At 39.7% G+C, this 20,068-nt stretch overlaps 1 protein-coding gene across 4 annotated transcripts in view; it reads right to left on the reverse strand.

Annotated features, from left to right (window-relative positions):
- Positions 1-20,068, reverse strand: part of FOXP1 (forkhead box P1) — a 496,953-nt gene that overhangs the window by 150,510 nt on the left and 326,375 nt on the right. Inside the window, exon 1 of one of the 4 annotated variants that reach the window (XM_067542380.1) lies at positions 2,723-2,776. The exons of the other annotated variants lie outside the window; for them this stretch is intronic. The gene's annotated coding sequence lies outside the window, so the exon portion shown is untranslated. Of the gene's footprint in view, positions 1-2,722; positions 2,777-20,068 lie in introns of those variants that run through there. 4 annotated transcript variants of the gene reach the window in all.

Here is a 20,068-nt window from a genome sequence, read left to right on the forward strand (position 1 = left end):
TGACTTTTATGTCTCATTACTTGCATTCACTTTGTAGTTAATAAACTTTATTTTATTGGTTTACCTAATCCAGTTTGTTTAAACTGAAGTATCTGGGTAACTCTAGTTAAAATAATAAGCTGGTATGTTATCCCCTTAAAGCAGTGGTCCCCAAACCTTTTACCCCCACGCCCCTCCACCCCGAAGTCCCCTCCAAGGTTGGAGCCAGGGGCCATAGCTGGGAGCGGGACCATGGCCACAGGCTGCCTGGACCAGCTGTGCTCCCCAAACATTCCTAGGAGGTACGCCCCTCTGCCTTAAAGAAATAACAGACTTAGAATATTAGTACTGTCCAGGAGAGGGCTAAGCAGTACAGGACATACGTTTCTGGGGGAAAAGCTAGGCCTGGGGGTGTGTTGGGTTCACTTTGCAGTATAACCAAGGCTGGAGAGAGCCAAGATGTAACTGGCAGGCTGCAGTCACACACAGACTTGCATTCTGGAAGGCTGTTTGTGAGTGGCCCTGGTGGGTACTACTAGAGCAAGGCATTGCAAGGCACCCTCAGTTGCAGGGCAGGGGTGACACAGCCCCCCACTGGTCTGAATTGTACTCCGGTAGGTCACATCACAATCAGTCAATTTCTTTCTTTTAGTCCAGTAAAAGTACCTTAAACCATGCAACCTGCTTCCCAACAATCAGACAGCCCCTATTTTATTTCTTCACAGTGATTTAGTTTATAGTTTTTCACAGAAGATATATTAACATTCTCTAAAACGCTCATTAGAAGCCACATACTGTCCATGATGATATTAAGAATTGTGTTAAAGAGTGGGTGTCTGAAATGGATTTATCACTGTCGCAACTCCACACACTGTAACAGCAGATGAAGCAATATCGTAACAGCTAACAGTGCTCTCAATATTTTGCTCAAAAGTCAACATCCATCCTTCCACAAGATTGCATGTGGTTCTGATCTAAGTCAACCACCTAACTACAATAAAAAAAAATCTATTGATATGCTGAAGCAGAAACGAATATGTAATAAATCTACCAAATCCAAATGGTTGAATAAATAATCTGTGATAACATTTCACTGACAAAAACATAACAACAGTGGATTAACTCCTAGCTGCAAACCTTGTGAGCTTTCAGAAAGTGGAGGCCACAGACCACGAAGGGTTAAGTGACTTGCTAAAAAAATGACACACATAATTTCCTTTTATCATAAAACAATACACTTATTATTTTCTGTATATCTGTTAAAGGGCATGGCCTTCTGAGTGGAAAACAAAACACAGCTTGGTCACATGTTTATTTGCTTCAGCTACTCCCTTTCCCTTCTGATAAATAATCAAACATGCCATCCAGAAAAAACAAAACCAGCGAGCTGGGAAATTTGATGGTCATCAAATAGACTAAGATACCAAGAAAAGCAGCCCACTGTTCCCACAGTGAGTTTTCTGCCCCACACCTACACTAACATCTGAGTAAATAACTTCAGTCACTCTTTCCATTTTCCCCATGCAATTACTCCTACTGTTAAACAAATTGTCCTTAAGGCAGTTGCAAACACCATTTTTTCCCCTGCAAAGTAGAACAACTTCTGAACATTAAAAAGCCAGTCTAGCAATATATTTTAAAAATATGTTTGTTGTACTTGTGGTTTGGCTGAATACACAGCTCAATTTCTTTCTCTTGCTCTCTTTTCTAGGAAGATGAGAGTTTACAGTTTAAAATTTTAAAGTATATTAGGACCTCACAGATGCAGAAAAAGCCTCAGTGAGGATGGATTTTCTCTATCGGTCAGGCCACATATTTTCCATTTCCTCTTATGTTTTATAGCCAGTATACGAATGATCACATAAAAAAGTTACCTGTTTATTTTGGTGGACTTTCAAGAGAAGGATGAGAATATCAAAGAAATATTGAATACCTTATTAAGTAAGTCACTTGAACAAAAAGGATAAACAACCTACATGTTATAAACACAGATTACACAGAGAATCAATGGTACCTTTGAAAAAGTGCTGAGATGCACAGATATCCTAATTATCAACACTGAGGATCTGGAGAGAAAGCCCCTAACATGAAAGTTAACAACCATCACCAGAAGTGAGCATGGTTTCCCTTTTCTTTTGTACTATCACCAATCTAAACAATAGTAATATGAATGAGAAAATAGCCATGCTTGTTTCGGCAGCCTGATTTTTATTAGCATGAAATTGGTACAAATATTAGCAAGACTGGTTCACAAATGGTGACAGAACAAACAATTTGGGGAAGACAAAAAGAAACATTTCTGCAGATGTGGAATCTAAGCCTTTCTTTTTGAGTACAAAAATTGCTGTCTTTACCTTTTTACTTGTGAAAATGTTAGGAAAACACATAAAATATAATGAGCATACATAGATTTAAGCTAAAGTCAGCCCACATAAGGTTAGTGACAACACAACTGCTTATGCTTCAGAGATATATTTGAAAGCGATAATGCACCAAAAGAGGAGTTAGAACTAGCCAGAGCTCTCTAAAAAACTGTTAAAAATACCCTTTTGTGGCCAACAAGGCAGTAAACAAACTGAATCATCTTATTTTGCTCTAAAAACCTAGGCTATGAAATTTTCCTACATTGCAAGAATACCTCCACAGAGGAAGATAGCAAGTTAAAAGTTCAACCCCAGCTACATGTTCCTTTTCTCTGAACACTTACAGAGAAAACGAAGAGTTTAACAGAGTAAGCTCTTACTGTCTGCCTTTAGATTTCCGTCTTCTTGCTGGAGATGTGTTCTGGCTGTTTCTGTGAAGCGGGGGTTGAAGAATGGTAAAAAGATGTTTGAATAAACAGGAAGTGCTGTGCAGCCGAAGCACACACTGAAGGGAAAACACACTGGAGCACTGCCCTTTGTAGGCAACAACGGGAGGTTTGCCTCCACAGTAGCAACGTCTGCTTTTATTAAATGACAAAGAAACCACAAGAATTCCTTAAGTAATTCTTCACTTGCAAAGTTGAAAGATCAGCTGGAGCTTGCAGGTAATTTCAAAGTTGTATTTAACATCACACACACAAAAAATCTATTAATTCTGCCTTATTAAAAGCACCCTGTCTATACACAGAAACATACAGAGCGAATTATGCCCCAAACTAGACCAAACAGCAGCAAAAATTCATCTCATTTATGCAGCTAGGCAAATTCACATTCACATATAGTTTCAGACAAGCTAGACTCTCCGACTTTCTTCAGTGCCACACATTTATGTATAAAATTGTCTTGTAGAGTTGGCCATGTTTCATAGCCATTTTTCAAACTGCTTGATTTATTAAAAACAACAACAAAAACACAACCATCCCCAAATCCTTGGATTTAACATTTTAGGCATATGCATTCAGTATTTTAGCAGATGCTTTTTCTTCTTTACATTTTCCTTTCACTCACTAAAACAAACTACCTATTTAACTCAGGATGACTTACTAACTGTCTCTCACCCCAATTATCAAAGTCCTGTCTTCTGTCATGTTGGTGACATGATACAGATATTGTCAAGAAAAGTAAACTAGGGTTGGCACTCTAAGGCAGCTCGTAAAGAGATGAACAGTTGAACAGCCATATTCAATAAAAAAAGAGGAGCAGGATTCCTTCAGAAAATGTATTGCTGTTGTGGCAACATGCTGCTGCTGAAGGTCTGATTTGTTATTTAGCATGTAGTCTTGGACTGTCTGTCATTCTGGGTGCTAATGCTCTGCTAAAATAACTCATTGGGAGCTGTCAGTGGGATGTTTACATAGGCCCCAATCTTTTCTTCATACAAGGAAATTTTTTACTGGAATTCATCTTCTTTTGATCTCACATTCAAAGCAACAGCAGCTTGATAGACATGCAAGTCTGAAAGCAAATCCAGACGCTGAAGATAAACCGCCAGAGTATGACAGGCAGGAGCATCTAAAGCTTATAAAAATGAAGAGAACAGCATGTCGTCTGAGTATTACAATAGCAGAAATCAAGAGACATATTAGGTGGAACTGATCAGCCACAAAAACAGTTCAAAAGGCAGATCATAGAAACAGAAGACTAGTCGAGGGGAAAAAAAAAAAACTGCAAAGATCTGCTTCCCAGAGGCATTGCCTCCTTTCTACATATCACAATGTTTCCGCTCCAGTATGTAAACTTAAGGGAGAAAAGGGTGTTGTGCAAAGCCTTTTACTAACTCTGTAATTCTCACCTTGAGCTTGCCAGTTAATTTGCCAACTGTACATTTTAATTAAGTATTTCTGAACATAAAATAAACAAAAAGTCCACCATGCCTTTACTTCCCCACTCAAAATATCACCATTTATAATATAGAATGGTAAGCTACACTTGCTCATAAACTAACAAGCAGAATTAGAGATTTACCAGTGGAAATCACGTATTCAAGAGATGAGTAATCTTGTCCTTTGGAAGGTCCACCATTTTAGGGTGCACATCTTAGAGCTCAAGTCCTTCAAAGTGGCTAGTTACAGGATTGTCATTAAGTTCTCCTCCCTCCCTCCCACCATTATAGAAATATTAGTTCATGAGAGGATTTTATTTAAATTGAACTATGTGTGCCATATAGTCTATAGTTAAGTACTGGAGAAGATACTTGCAAGGAAACTATTGCTAAAACTTTCCCAGGAAATCCATACATTTTAAATTCCCCATTCCCAATATGCTTCGTATTTTAATTGAAGTCAGCAAACATAATGAAAAAGTAATTCTCAGACAATTTTGTACTGAGAGCTGTTTGTTAGCAAACACTGAATGAGCAGCCAGTAGGTTAAAGGGCAGCAGAATTCCACATTATAATTTAGCCTGCGGTTATTTCTGATTAAGAACACCCTCCAGGACAGCAAAGCAAGATCTTCTTTTGCAGTGGGCATAGCTTTTAAAATTCGCCTCCTCTGCATAATAAATCAACAGGAAAACTGTGGATTTAAAACTGCATTAACCAATTTGAAGTGTTGTAATCAGTTTATGTCTTGCTTTTTGCAAAGCACTGTTCCCGTGTAGCCAAGTTACAAATGTAAAAATGCTTTCTGGATTCTAACTGTTGTAAGAAAGTCACCTTCTGTCATGCTTATGTAGCTATCTAATGTGCTAAAGGCTGATTATTTATCTTTAAACTGTACTAGTTTAATCTTTTAAGGTCACCACTAATCTGCTCCAACCTTTTAAAAAATAGCAGCTTTGAAGACTTACTGCTAGAATCACTAAACTCGGTGCTGAATGTCAATGTAACTGATACATTCACCTGAATGAGTGCAGTTTTACAATGTTAACATCAAATATAAATTCCCACATAAATAAGAAGAAAAATCTGATCTACAAGCAAGCGAGGTCAATAAATATGACCAGGACTACATCATTTCACACAAATAACCATTGCAAGGCAGGTTGCTATTCCTCCCTCTTACCCATCCCAACACATAGGCAAAACTTCATGATCAAGTTTAAATTATTAGGATGCTTTCTTGGTAACAACAGCTTCGCATACTTATTGAGAATCTACACAACAGCATCTTTAAGTAGCTGTAAATACATAAAAAGCGGATTATTTATTCATGTGTTTTGAAAAGTGGCCATTCTATATTCAGGTTTTGATTTTTTTCCCCCAGACTTCTTCTGGACTTGAATGTCACAGTAGACCTTGAATGTGAAATGGCTTCAAGCTAATTGCTCTAATTGCTTGAAGATGTGCAGGCAGGTGAAACCTGATCCCCTTGGCCATTGTAGAGACCAGGAACAACACAGGAATGTTTACATAGTGGTTTGAGTTTAATAGACAGTAGAGCTGAGTTTCAGACAGCTAGCAAAAACACAGCTAATAGGTGACCTCTTAATGTAGTCCTACTTTTTAAAAACAAAATACAATTTCATTTTGTAAAAGGCAATGTCCTAAACACCAAGGTTATCTACTTGACTTCTTTAGTAAGCACACATTGCATTGCACCTGACATTTATACCAGAAATGCTATCCTGAATGTATTTTCTTTTACCCGAAAACAAAAAGCACTTTGTGTCAGTCACCTTACAAACAGATTAGGGTTGTATGGGATTTCCTAATAAATTCAGTAATTTGAATTTTAAATTGAGCGATTTTCACCACTGACATTCTCCTTGCACCTAAAACATATGGCACAGAATATAACGTGAAACATCAGGGCTTGGTCAGTGGTCCTGTGTATACTATACCCCTCACTGTGGAATTCCCAACCCTCTAATATGTTTAGAATAATAACTGTTTTTAATGACTTAATTCTTTCTTTCTTTACTTTCGGTGAAATGACATGTGATACATACCATTTGAAGTTATCAACTGGCTACAATATATTTAATAATGGTTGTATAGGGTGTACTTTTGTACCTGCACAAGAGGCATGTTTGGTATACACCTCAAAGCCAAATTATGCAAGTCTACACTCAGGTAAAATTCTTACTGACGAAGTACTGCAGCATTTGGGTCACAGAAAACAAGACTGCTTTCCAAAAACTGTTGGGTAACTACAATTTACTTGAAGAGGCTAAAAAAAACACACAATAAGTACAATCAAAGTATAGAAAATGAAGTAGAAAAAGAACTTCTGGCAGAGGACAAAGCACAAAGGTATTTACTGTAGGTGGAGTTCAAAAAGCAAACATTAGAGATAGGGAACACTTATTTTCCTGTCTCAGCCCCCGTGAGACTTGTTGCCAAACCTTTAAACATGGTCACAAATTGTTTACCATGGATTAAAATTTACAGTAAAATGTCATATGCTGTCTCCTAGACAAAAAACAAAAAAGAAACACTCATTCAGGAAGAAAAAGGGGAAAAATGTTTGAGGAACAAGGAAAATAGAGATGGGTGAGAATGCAAAAATTAGGGAAGCTTGACAGGACACATGAGAGAGAAAACAAAATAAATAAGCACGCGTGTTCCAGCCATTTCCAGCTTTGATCTTTTGGATTTTAGTCAGATAAGTTTAAGATTCTATAAAATCTTATAGTGGAAACATTACCCACCAAAACAAGACCAAAAAGAGGCAAAGGAGGCCAGTTCCAAATATAGTTGCAATGTCAGTTTTATATTAAGACAACACACACAGGAGCACTCACTGATTACTAGGTTCCACCTTGTCTTCTAATCCCAAAATTCGGAAGCAAACGAGTAACTGATCTTAAATAATATAAGAACAAAGACGACAATAGCAGCCCAGAAAGAAAGCTGTGGTACATGGGAACATATCTATCACACGCATACACACCTTTCTTTTTTGAAATCTTCTGAAAAGTTCAGAACTCCAGCAATGGTGGATTTTTTTTTTATTTTTTTGTCGGTAACCAAAAAAGTTCGGAATTGAAAAAACCAGTGTCAGTTTAAAGATTTAGTATAAACTAGTTCAAGCCTGTGGGAGGAACACTGAGTGGAAAAAGTAAACATGGTCCCCCCAAGTAGTTCCCGTCTAAGCTATATACACAGCCAGTGCCTGGTACCACAGGCTGCCCTGCACATTGGGGAGGTCAACAAAGCTATGCTAAACTGACAGGTTCAGTTTACAGCAGGCCAGCACTTTGTTTGGATATACTGGCCTTGCTCACCGCCAGCTTAACAACAGATGGCTCGAAAACTTTCATTATGTTGCACAGGGCTGAACTGCAAACAATTGCAGAAAACTGTGAAAAGTTTAACTCTTTCCAAGCCAATGAGAGAATAGTTTGCATCAAGGTACTAAGGCTGGAAATGTGGGGGCTTAAAGCTAGCCATAAGCGCATGTGTGCCTTTAAATTAAAGCGGGATGAGATGATAAATCATACCTTTGCATGATCTCTTGGATGTATTAAAAAAAGAATCTGTTATTTGCCAACGTCAATTCAATAAAAGTATCATTCCAGAAACAAACCAGACTTTGACAGATTGCAATCCAGTATTTTCAACTTTTCTCAAGACTATAACTTTGGGAAAGTTATGGAAAGTTACTGAGATAAACTGTGAATTAGGATTTCATTATCAAGAGCTCTAAGACTAGCATTTTCCCACCTGTGAAAAGAGAGTATCTTTCTTTGCATGTTCTCTTCAAGATTTCCCAATGAAGCAAGAGAAGGCTACCAAATATTCCAACACCCAGATTTGAAAATGATTTATTCAAATCTGTATATAATTTAAATATTCATTACATTGATTTGATTCATATGCACTGTAATATCTTCTAATGCTCTAAGGCTGGTTATAAACGTACCTTTCGAGGTTTAATTCATTGACAATTTTATATACATCTCCACACTGGAAACACATTATTTTACTTTATTCAAGAAATTAACAAATCTGTTTTCCACAAACGTATTTTAGAAGCTACTCTTTCCTGTTATTGAAAGAAAATTGTGTTTATTACTCCGTTAGCATAGTGTAAACTCATAAACGTCAACAGAGAGTACAAGGAAAACTGTCAACTAAATATTGTTTCCTTCATGAGCTGCTCTTCCAAGTCAATTACGCCTTTCAACTTCTGGGGCATTGTATGATAAACTGGCAGTAAAAATCATTCACATTAATATACCATGGTGCCTTGCCTGCAAAAGGTAATTAAAGAAGTAAATGACTCATAAGAATAGACATATTAGCTGCAAAATGAAAGGCAACTGAGCTGCCACATGAAAATATGTACCATTAAGATACTGCATTTTCATATTCCTGTAATCAGCTTCAGTAGACTAATGCTTATTTAATCCAGTTCTCTGCTAAGTCCATCAACAACTGTTTTTTGCTGTTTTCTCCTTGACTGAACATTATGTGTGCAGGTTTGGAATAAATACTATAATAAGATTTTTGCATAGTCAACTGAAGAACAGGGCTTTTTTTACATTTTAAAAAACTATTTTTCTTTCTCACAGAGAGCTGTACAACATAGGATACCAAAATCACATTTTCCAGCTAGACAAGGCTAGAAAGCAGTACATTTTGAGTGAAGACTCCCTCCCCCAGCCCAATAGTCACCATTTCTGATTCATAACACCATTAGAGCAGAAGACAAACCCATACTTCTATATGCCAAATTTGCTATTCTTCACTTATGAAACACTCTGTTTTGTTAATAAGGATTTTCATTAAGCATTAGAAAAATTAGAACTATTTTATCCTAATTTAGTGCTCAAAGTGAAAAGAGGAAAAAAAGACAGAAATGGCCTAAGGAGGTGGGAGAAAAAGGTAGTACTGAAGTAAAAGTCTGAGCCTGGGGAAGCTGAAAAGGACAGCAGGAGGCAGAGGGTGAAATAAGGGTCATGTTACAGAACACAGTCCAGACAATCCTCAAATGAAGTGTTCACCTTCCTAATAATCTATATTTTTCAAACTATTTCCTGTGCTGTTCGATTCATCCCTTGGAATGCTTCAGAATGCCAGTAAAAATCAGAATTTTAAGTACAAATATTAAAGCACAGAAATTGGCAGCTCCAGGGTACGTGGCTTCAACTGTGCAGTAAACCATGGCACAAGTTCTGTCCCACAGACACGCGGTAGGATGGCAGCATCCTCAGTGAATGCATGGATGCAGAAGGCCTTGATGTCACACTGCTTCTCCTGCAATGGCAGAGTGATGGACTAAATGATCTAATCAGCCTGTTACATCTCTAATTTCTATGATCCCTATTACAGTGAAAATGTAATATTATATGTATGAAGCCAGAGAAATTCAAGTACTTGGCTCCCAATGTCAAAAAAATCCAAATGATACGCTTCTGCTCTCTTTCAGCATTGCCCTTACTAATAAAACTAGAAGTTCACTACAAATCTGTAGAAGCCTGAAATTTAAGCAATAGCTGCTGCATATCTGAAGAGATACTTAGTGCCCAGATCTCTGACCACTATATAGATTCATATATTTCAGTAAACAGTCTTGTATTTAGCTTTCAAAGTTCTTGTATTTTCTTCCTTACGGGATGCAAGTGAGGTGTTAAAAATCTAAAGGACAAAGTACGCTTGTCTTCATATTCCAAAATAAACCCTTATGACGTGTTAAAACATTTATAACACATCCTGTTTGCAAGCAAGCAATTAAAATATTCTTTTCATCACAATCTAACTCCGTAAGGCCAAGATCAAAACCATTCACTTGCTAGACAGTTATCACAATTATTTCCTTTTACTAAGTACAGGGGGAAACTATGGTATCTCGGATATCATTGTATGGAGACTGTTGTCAAATGCTGATTTTTTAAATGGCAGACACTGTACAAGTGCAATTCCTCCCTTATATATTGTACCTCACTGGGGTTCAATCTCTTAAAGACAGAGCTTTCAAAAAAAGTGTTAATATGATGCATTGGGAACTGTATCATATTCCGCGTATACATCATTATCAATTCTGAATATTATAAGACTTTTTAAAACGTAGACTCAATCATTATTTAAACTGTATTATTGCTTCACCATTTGAGCAGACATCACTTGGTATCCACAATTAATGAGCTCAAGTCCTTTTTCTAATTAAGGAACAAAGGTTCTTGTGTGCAGAGTATAGAATGACACTGTCTGGAGAACACACATTTAAATGGAAGAGAATCCTTCTAATTACCTTAAAAGAGGATTTTTAATATCCAGAAACATAATAGGATCAAGAAATTAGAGCATTTCCAACATCATTTACAAATAAGCCATTACTAAACATTGTTAAAAGGTAATAATGCATCCCTAAAAATAATGGGAATTTATGGAGATGAAGCCATATCACTTTTGTATTTATGTAATTAACCTGTGTGTGCTTACACTGCAAATGCAATATATACATTTTATATATGGACACAAAAATCATATTTGAAAAGAGGGAAAAATTAGAAGGCAGCTATTAGAGCACAAAATACTTTAGTCTACAGCATATTGGGATTCAAACACGTAATTAAGAAAGTCAGAAAGGTAACCTCACTTTGTACAGTAATAAGGGCTGTTAGAAATAGGATACTATCTCTTAAAAGTGTTACAAATATACCACAGTACTAAATAATCTGCTCTGCTGGGAAAGTATACTTGCTATCAAGGGCAAAGCTGCTATCCACTGAGGTAACAGTAAATGACAGACTGTTGTTCAAGTCCATTAGCTGCTATGTGATAGGAGCACATTCACTAGCACACGACCTGTGAAAAATCTTAGATCTCTTTAAATCTTTGAATTGGATTGCTGCATTAATTCTTAAGAACTGCAATCCTTCAACCAAGTCAAATTACCCTCATTAACAGGGGAAAAACTGCCTCTGCAATAAGTTAAAAAAAAAAAAAAAGGTATTTATTACCTATAATCACTTTCACGTACTTCACCTGGAAGTACAACAAAGTGGTGCAACAACTTGAGAGGCTGTCACCATTTCAGCCATTTGTGTTGAAGTTGAAAAATTGAAAAAAGAAGACACACATAAACACACTCCTGTGCTGAAATTCAGTATTAATAAATGTTTCACAAAAGAAGACTCAATGAATGTCTAAGGACAAAAATCAGAAAGGATAAGCATTTGAATGATGTGTGTCTAGCACCAACATAACTGCAAAAGAGGTAGGGAAAATCTTCAGTTATTCAAGGTTTGATTAGAACACGACTTCATAATTAGGCACGTTAACAAGTATTGTCATCATTTAGAAAATTCATGCACTAACTAAAAGGTCTCAGAAGCTGGCTCAAGACTTCTACTCATTAACAGCATGTGCTATTCGCTATTATGTTTAACTGTCATAAACATGCACAAAATGTTCAGCATTCAATAAAGATTAAAAACTAATATTTTGTTGTTCTGTTTAGCCCTTGTGGTGATCTGCAGAATCCTGTAAATATCATGATCCGTTAAAAGACTATACTAATAACAGAAAAATATTTATTCTTTGTCAGAAAGGAGCTGTCTTTCTCCACTCACTGCTTCTCTGCACTTTAGGCATTCCTTCAGAGCCAGTCCTAACTCAGCAAAACAAACAGCTAAAGAGACACAGAATATGGTACAAATAGTTTATTTTAAAGGTGAAACATACTTGCAAAGTTCTCAGGCACAGTGAATAAAATAAATATTTATTTAAAAATTTCTTAATTTTAAAATTGGCATTCCTGGGGGGAAAAGGGTGCCTTGAGGAGTGGGGAGCTTGATAACTCCAGGAATTGGGAATGGGATACAGAGCCTTTCACCTCCTTGTTACCTTTACAATCCAGGGCCCTGATCCTTCAATTGGATCCAAACGGTGCAGATCTTTTTGCCCACAGAGTCCTATTGACATCAAAGGGTCTCCATGTGGTCACAGCAATCTACCTGTGTGCGTCCACTTGCAGGACTGGGACACAGGTGAGCAGTGAACTAATCTGTCTTTGACCATCTAAAGGCGTCTTGGTGGCCTATACAAAATGCTTTGGTGATCTCAGTCCATTTTCCATACCATTAATACCATTCCTCAATCGATAGACTTGCTGGCAGTATCCAAAAGAAGGCCAAGGACTGAATGACCTAACCATTCCTTTTTTTTTTAAACAGGTGGCCTCCCCAAGTTGGGGTTGAGGCAAATGCTTGGAACAGCATGGGGAAAGCCTCTCACATGCTGTGCGGTTCCTGTTATGGTTTAAAAAAGACAACTTGGATCACCAGGACTGTAAAATTTGTCTCCACTTGGGTGGATCCAGAAGTCCATACGGAGCCTATTGATGCCAGGTGGGTTCTGCACTGGTGCAGGTGTTTGCCTGCATCAATACAACCACATTAAACAACAAATAAATAGCAAGCTAAATAATAAAAGTAATTAACTCTATAGCACTTTTTGTCTTCAGACATGAAATTAATGGTGGATTAACTGTTTGCATATCGCTGCATTCTCTATTCTTAGTATGATGCCTCTTAAAGTTGGGCCCATTATTTTCCGTGGTGTATCTAGCTCAGTATGTACAACATATGCCATGTTGTTGACACTTCTCTGGATGTACTGCATGCCATATGCCTAAATCACTAAAAGGGGCGATGAACAGAGTGGCAATACTGAAAGAACAAGATATACCAAGCATGTTGAATGAATTCAGTTATATAATTCAGCATGTAAGGGTTTCCATACATTCAACTATCTTCTTCCCCCCATAAAAATGCATTCAACATTTTTCTTCCATGAAAAGGTAGCTCTCTCAACATGTATTCAAAACAAACATTTAACCACAGTGGGCCATTGGGTCTAAAAAGTATACACGTAAAGATAGATCATATATAATCACACAATAAACACGGGGAAAAAAGGACAATTCATACATTTTAGCCATAAACTAAAAAAAATAAAATAAGAAGGGAAGTTTCTGTGTTCCCAAAACCGGGGTTCTTCGAGATGCATTGTCCCTATTTGTATTCCACTGTGGGTACGGATGAGCTCCACATGTCCGAGACTGGAGAATTCTTGCAAGCAGAGCCCGTTGGTCTGCGGCTGCACCCTTGCTCTCTTTGTGCTTCGTGTCAAGGGTATAAAGAATGGTGCAGACCCATGCCGCTCCAGTTCCTCTTCTTACCACAAATCATCCAAAGAAGAGGGGAAGAAGGGCGTGTAGTGGAATACAGATAGGGCCCACACATCTCAAAGAACTCCAGTTATGAAGAGTAAGTATTTTCCCTTTCTTGAGTGCTGGTCCCTATCTGTATTCCATTATAGGTGACTGGCAAGCAGTACTCAGAGAGGAGCAGGGTGTGAAGTGGCAGGTGGTATGACTGCTCGAAGAACCACCATCAACAAGGACGCATCAGTGGAGAAGGAATGGACCAAGGTGTAATGTCTCAAATGTGTGGGTGGAACTCCACGTTACTGACTTGCAAATATCAAGCAGAGGTATCTCTTGAAGTGATGCTACTGAGGCGGTTTGTGGTCTTGTAAAGTGAACCCGTTCCCCATGTGTGGGAGGAAGGTGTGCCGGCTGATAACAAAGAAGGATACAGCCAGAGTTCCACTTGAAGACCTATAGGAAGAAACAGCTTGTACTTGGGCTTGTTCTGTTAGGGCAACAAGAAGATTGGGTGACTTTCTGACCTGTTTTGTTCTCTGTAGGTAAAATGCCAAAGCTCATCTCATGTTGAAGGAATGAGGTCTCTTCTCTTTGCTGAAGGTATGGGGCTTCGGGGAAAACACAGGTAAGTGAACAGTCTGGTTTATGAGAAATTCCAAAGCTACTGAGCAGTGAGTTTCAGATGTAGTCCGAGCAAGATTTCATCTTTATGAAATACTGTGTAAAGAGGGTTTGCCATCATGGCACCCAGTTCTCCTACCCATATAGCTTGGGTGATGGCAATGAGGAAGGTAACCTTCATAGACAGGTGAAGCATAAAACAGATAGCCAAGGGTTCAAAAAGTGGCTGGTAGGTGTTGAAAGTACTAAATTAAAAAGCCATTGGGGGGATTGATCTTACTACTGGTGGGAACATTCTAATTAAGCCCTTTAAGAACCTGGAGGTGAGTGGGTAAGTAGATACAGAGTAGGCATCTGTTGGAGGGTGATATGAACTGATTGCCACTCATATCGAGCTAAGGGAAACAGCTGTCATCCAAAATATTAGGAACACCTGGTGTCTTGAGAGACATACAGTGGTACTGGGCCCAGACAGAGAAATGTTTCCATTTGGCTAGGTAATATTTTCTGGTGGAGTCCTTTCTGCTACTAGTAAGAACAGCTTCAGTTCAGAAGGGGAACATTCTAGAGCCGACACCCATCCAAATACTGTGAAGTGAAGAGCTTCTGGGTTGGTATGTCTTACCTTAAATGAATGGTAGGGTCAGAGGTCCAGGAAGGGATGAATGTTGATGGATGGCCGAGCTGACATATTCAGGATGCCTGAGAACCAGAAGTGCCTGGGACATTTGGGCACAATGAGAATGACTCATGCTCCATCCAGCCAAATCTTCCACAATACCCAAGGAAACAGTGGGATAGCAGGAAAGGCATAGTTAAAATGGTGTGTCCAAGGCAGTAGGAGAGCATCATCTCTGGAGAACTGGCCCTGAGCTCCCCTGGAACAGTACATGCCACACTTCCTGTTTGATCCCAGCTGGGGATCCCCATTGAGCTGAGTAACTCCCACTCATAGTTGGTGACTAAGTGCCTGCGGAGACTGTCCACCTGTGAATTCTGGGTTCCTGGGAAGTATGCTGCTGATAGGTTGATGAGGTTCTTGATACACCAGTTTCTATACACAGGGGAATGGATATTACTCCTTCCTCTTTGTTTATGTAGAACACAGTTGTCATATTGTCTGACACGATGAGAAAGGGTTGAGATTGGATTAATGGTAAGAATTACCCCGCATGAGTCTCAGACTGCTTTGACTTCCAGAAAATATATATGCAATCCTGTTCCTGGGGGGCATACAAGTACCCTGTGCTGTCTGACCATCCATGTGACCCCCTTCCCCACCCAACCCAACAAGGAAGCATGTGTAATTATTGTCCTGTCAGGTGTGACAAATATGAAAGGAATGCCCACGCACACTTGTGCAGGATCTTTCCACCAAGTCAGAGAGGCCCTTATCTTGATGGGAATTGTCACTACAGTGTTCATGCTGTGTTTTGCTCATTATATCTACTGTTCAAAACCAAACCTACTGGCAGTGTAGGTGGAGGCTGGTGAACAGCATTAGGTAAGTACATGACGCCATGTGACCCGGACTGTGAGGCAAATCCAGACCTACATTCGAGGGCTATTCATAATCTGATTTATCAGGTTGCCATGGCTCGGAATCTGTCCATACAGAGATAAGTTCTTGCTCTGTCTGAGTTTAAAGTCGCTTCTATGAACTCTGTAGTCTGGGTCAGAGTCAAGGTAGACTCTTCCATGTTCACAGAGATTCCCAGGGATGCTAGGAGATGGAGTAGTGATGGGGCAATCCTATGGCTTCTGGATGTATCTTGCCTGTATGAAGCCAGTTGCCTAGGTACAGGAAGATAGTGGAACTGCCTCTGTCTGATTTGTGCTGTTACTTCAGAAAACACTTTTGTGAAGACTCTGAATGCAGTTGCTAGACTGAACAGGAGTACCCTGTATTGACAATGGTCGGGACACTCCACAAATCTGAGAAATCTTCTCTCGGAAGGGTGAAGATCCATGTGAAAGTACATGTCTTTCATATTGACAGCTATGAACCATGTATCTTTTTCTAGGGATGCTATTATCGATGCCAATGTAACCATGCAGAAGGAGAGGTTATTTACCTGTACAGTAACTTGAGTTCGAGATGTTCTGTCCCTATGGGTGTCCGCTGTAGGACATGTGAGAGTCTGAGCGCTCTTGACCAAATATTGCAAAGCAGCGCACAGAGCAGCTCCTTGTGCTCCCTCACCAAACATCTCGAAGAATTCATGTTACTATACAGGAAAATAACCTCTCTTTCTTCAAGTATATGTCCCTAGGAGTCCTTCACTGTAGGAGACTCCCAAGCAGTAACTCACCAAGGAAGTGGGTGCTGAGGAGACAAGTCCAAGACAGTCTGGAGGACTGTGTCACCACAGGTAGCAACATTTCTGGAAGCAGGTAAGATAGCATAGTGCTTGGTAAATATATGGATGGAAGACCAAGTTCCAATCCTGCAGATATCTGCTCTAAAGGAATGTGCTGTCACTTTGTGGAGGAGCTGCATCCCAGCAGATTCATAGTAGGTTAGAATGCAATCCAAAACCCAATCTGACAATCTTTGAGTAGAAATAGGTTGTCCCTTCATCATCTCTGCAAATGAAAGCCCAGGAGAGACCCAGATGATCGTCCTGTCAAGGTAGAAGGCCAGAGCCCGTCTGATGTCTAGCGTATGCAAGCTGGCCGGCTTTGGGTGGAACACTGGTAGGTGGCTCTCTTGATTTATATGGTATTCCAAAGAGACCTTAGGGGGAAAGTGACCGTAGGGATGAAGGGTAACCTTACTGTGATAGAAGATAGTCCTAATGGAAGGTCTGCCGTAAGAGCACTGAGCTCTCCCACCCATGTAGGTGAAGTGATGGCTGCAAGGAATGAAGCCTTGAGGCAGAAGTGGAAGAGAGCGCAAGCAGCCATCAGTTCAAAGGGGGGTTTCCTCACAGCATTGAAAACCAAATCAAGGTCCCACAGGGCAGCTGATTTCCATACGAGGGAAAAATAGTTGTGTAAACCCTTGAGGAATCTGGCCCTAGTGGGACGGGCAAAAACAAAGATTCCCTTGACAGGAGAGTGGAAAGCTGTGATCATGTCCAAAAGTATTCTGAGTTAATTGACAGACCTTGTGTCTTTAATCCAATAAGTAGTTCAGCATCTTGGAGAGTGGAACTTCTGACGCTAGAGAAGAGTGAAGGGAATATGGTGAGGCCGCATTTAGAATATTGTGTCCAGTTTTGGGCCCCCCACTACAAAAAGGATGTGGAGAAATTGGAGAGAGTACAGCGGAGGGCAACAAAAATGATTAGGGGGCTGGAGCACAGGACTTATGAGGAGATGCTAAGGGAACTGGGCTTGTTTAGTCTGCAAAAGAGAAGAATGAGGGGGGATTTGATAGCGGCCTTTAACTACCTGAAAGGGAGTTCCAGGGAGGATGGGGCTAGGCTGTTCTCGGTGGTGGCAGATGACAGAACAAGGAGCAACGGTCTCAAGTTACAGGGGGGAAGATCTAGGTTGGACATTAGGAAAAAGTTTTTCACTAGGAGGGTGGTGAAGCACTGGAATGGGTTACCTAGGGAGGTGGTGGAATCTCCATCCTTAGAGGTTTTTAAGCTGAGGCTTGACAAAGCCCTGGCTGGGATGATATAGCTGAGGTTAGTCCTGCTTTGAGCAGGGGGTTGGACTAGATGACCTCCTGAGGTCCCTTCCAACTCTAATATTCTATGATTCTGTTCTATGAAGAATGAAAACACTTCCACTTCCGAAGGTAAGTGGGATACTGGGTTTCCAGCTAGATAGGAAAACTGACTGGACGTTCTCTGAGCAGATTAGCTCCATGCTCAAGAACCAACTAGGAACCACACTCTCAGATTCAGGGAGGAGGAGTTGGGATGGATTAGGGCCCCTGAGTTCTGTGACAGGAGATCCTTCCTGAAAAGGACTTGCCTGAACTGGATGGGGCTGAGGAGGGATGCCTTCTTTTAACAGATCTAGGAAGGGATCTGTTTTTATACTTATAAGACTGCCCCTTCCTCTCGTGAGAAGGCCCAGATGAAGGGTCCTTTGCTCTAGCCATTCCTACTCTTGAGTCAGACATCCAAGATAGGAAGTGCACTCCTCAGCCCAGATGTGACTGAGGCCTCTTGACATGTTCCATAAGGTGTTTCCAAAGCTGGAGTTCTTGCACCTGCCAGGTCTGCTGGGGAAAGAGCAGCAGATACAACATTTGGTAGAGATAGGAGCTTCTGTAAGGCTGCAGAGGCAGCGCTGGTGATTATCGCTGACCAAAAAGAAGCAGGAACAGACAATGCAGTTTTTGAAACCCAGAAGCGTGGGCATAATCTAAGTCCCAGGCCGAGGGATGGGAGGATTCCCTGGGGGTGACAGTTCAAACTAACGGCTAACTAAACTTGTAAAACTACTAACAACTCTAACTACATATAAAACTTCAAATATTTACAGGAAAACGTTGAAGAGGATTAATTCAAAACACTGGAGATTCCAACTCAGGCAATGGAGAGATAAGAAGGAAACTAGAGAAGTGTCGGTTGGCTTACCCTCTTGGCACAGTGCATGAGGACAGCAAGGGCTCAGGCACAGACCAACAGACGCTACTTGCAAGAATTCTCTGGCCTCAGGTGCATGGAGCCCATATGTACCCACAATGGAATAAACAAAGGGATCAGCACTCGAAAAACTTAAAGTTCTGCTTCTGCTTCTACTTGTCCTTTATTTACCTTGCATAAATCTGTACCACAGGTCCAACTCCTAGAACTAGGAAAGATGTCATATTGGCTATCTTTAAAGATTTATTTATTAGTTTCCCCTACTAATTATTATTATTTGATCATTCAGAAAACTAGTGTTCTCTTACACTGTAGTATTTTTGGCCAAATCTGTCAGAACGGATTAGAAAAGTGAAATTAATAAGGAACACAGTAGAACTACATTTATAAGAACAACTCTGTTCTTCAGCATTTCTCACACACACACACGTGCATCTTCATTTTTATGCAGTACCTCTGCACTCTCTGATGGGTATACTGGCAGCATACTATTCATTAAAAAAAAAGAAAATACTCATCAAACAGAATGGATTTGACAGTGCTCGCATGCAGAGGGCTGGTATAAAAGGTCCAAAACATCTGATTCAAGGTTCATGACCAATTACCAACAACATACATGCTGAACAGAACGTGCACTCGGGGAAAAAACACCCACAAAACACCCAAATTCTCCTTCTGACATGTAAACCCTGAGCACAGCAATAGTCTGATTGCAGAGAGAAACTATAAAGTGCAAAGTCGAGCAAAATGTAGCATAACAGTTGAAGAAAAGAAAAAAATGGGAATAGATTGGATGATGGGAATTTTTACAGGAAGAACACACCACAGAATTCCCACTGCTGATAATACTAACCCTTCTATGCTATGGAAGCCCAATGAGGAGAGGAAACATCTTTTTTTTCAATTATGACTTCTTATGAGTGAGGCACTACCATAGATGGAACATTTTTCATGGCATTTAGCAACAGAGTGGATATACTCAAAGGTACAAGGAGCAGATTGCCTTCATGGTGTATCAAAAGTGCTGCCTTTCCTCATGGGGATACTCCTAATGCTTCGGAGCTAATGATGCTATGCAAAGCTGTAGCTTTCCTATCCTCTGTGTTTAGTGCCACCACACAGCCGGAGGCAATGGATCAAAGGGGATAAAACAAGATGAAGAGAATCCATTTTAATGCCAAAACATGGAAATTACAGCACAGATCACTAAACAATATCAGTTCTGTTAGTTACACTTGTGTCTTGAAGAACATGCACATACATGTGTCTGTATAAGCAATACTATTGGTAATGAAGGATACTGTGAGAACAGTATGGAATGACTTGTTAAAATGGAGAGCAGAATTTTCTTTCAACTGGCCACAATAAATATGTTTGTTCAATGGGGAAAAGTGTGAATGAAGAACACATGATGACCTTCAAGAACAAGTCTGAT

The sequence above is a fragment of the Emydura macquarii genome, unplaced genomic scaffold (assembly GCF_026122565.2).
Source record: "Emydura macquarii macquarii isolate MOO-44397 ecotype Brisbane River unplaced genomic scaffold, CSIRO-AGI_Emac_v2 contig_71, whole genome shotgun sequence".
In the NCBI taxonomy this organism is placed as follows: Eukaryota; Metazoa; Chordata; order Testudines; family Chelidae; genus Emydura; species Emydura macquarii.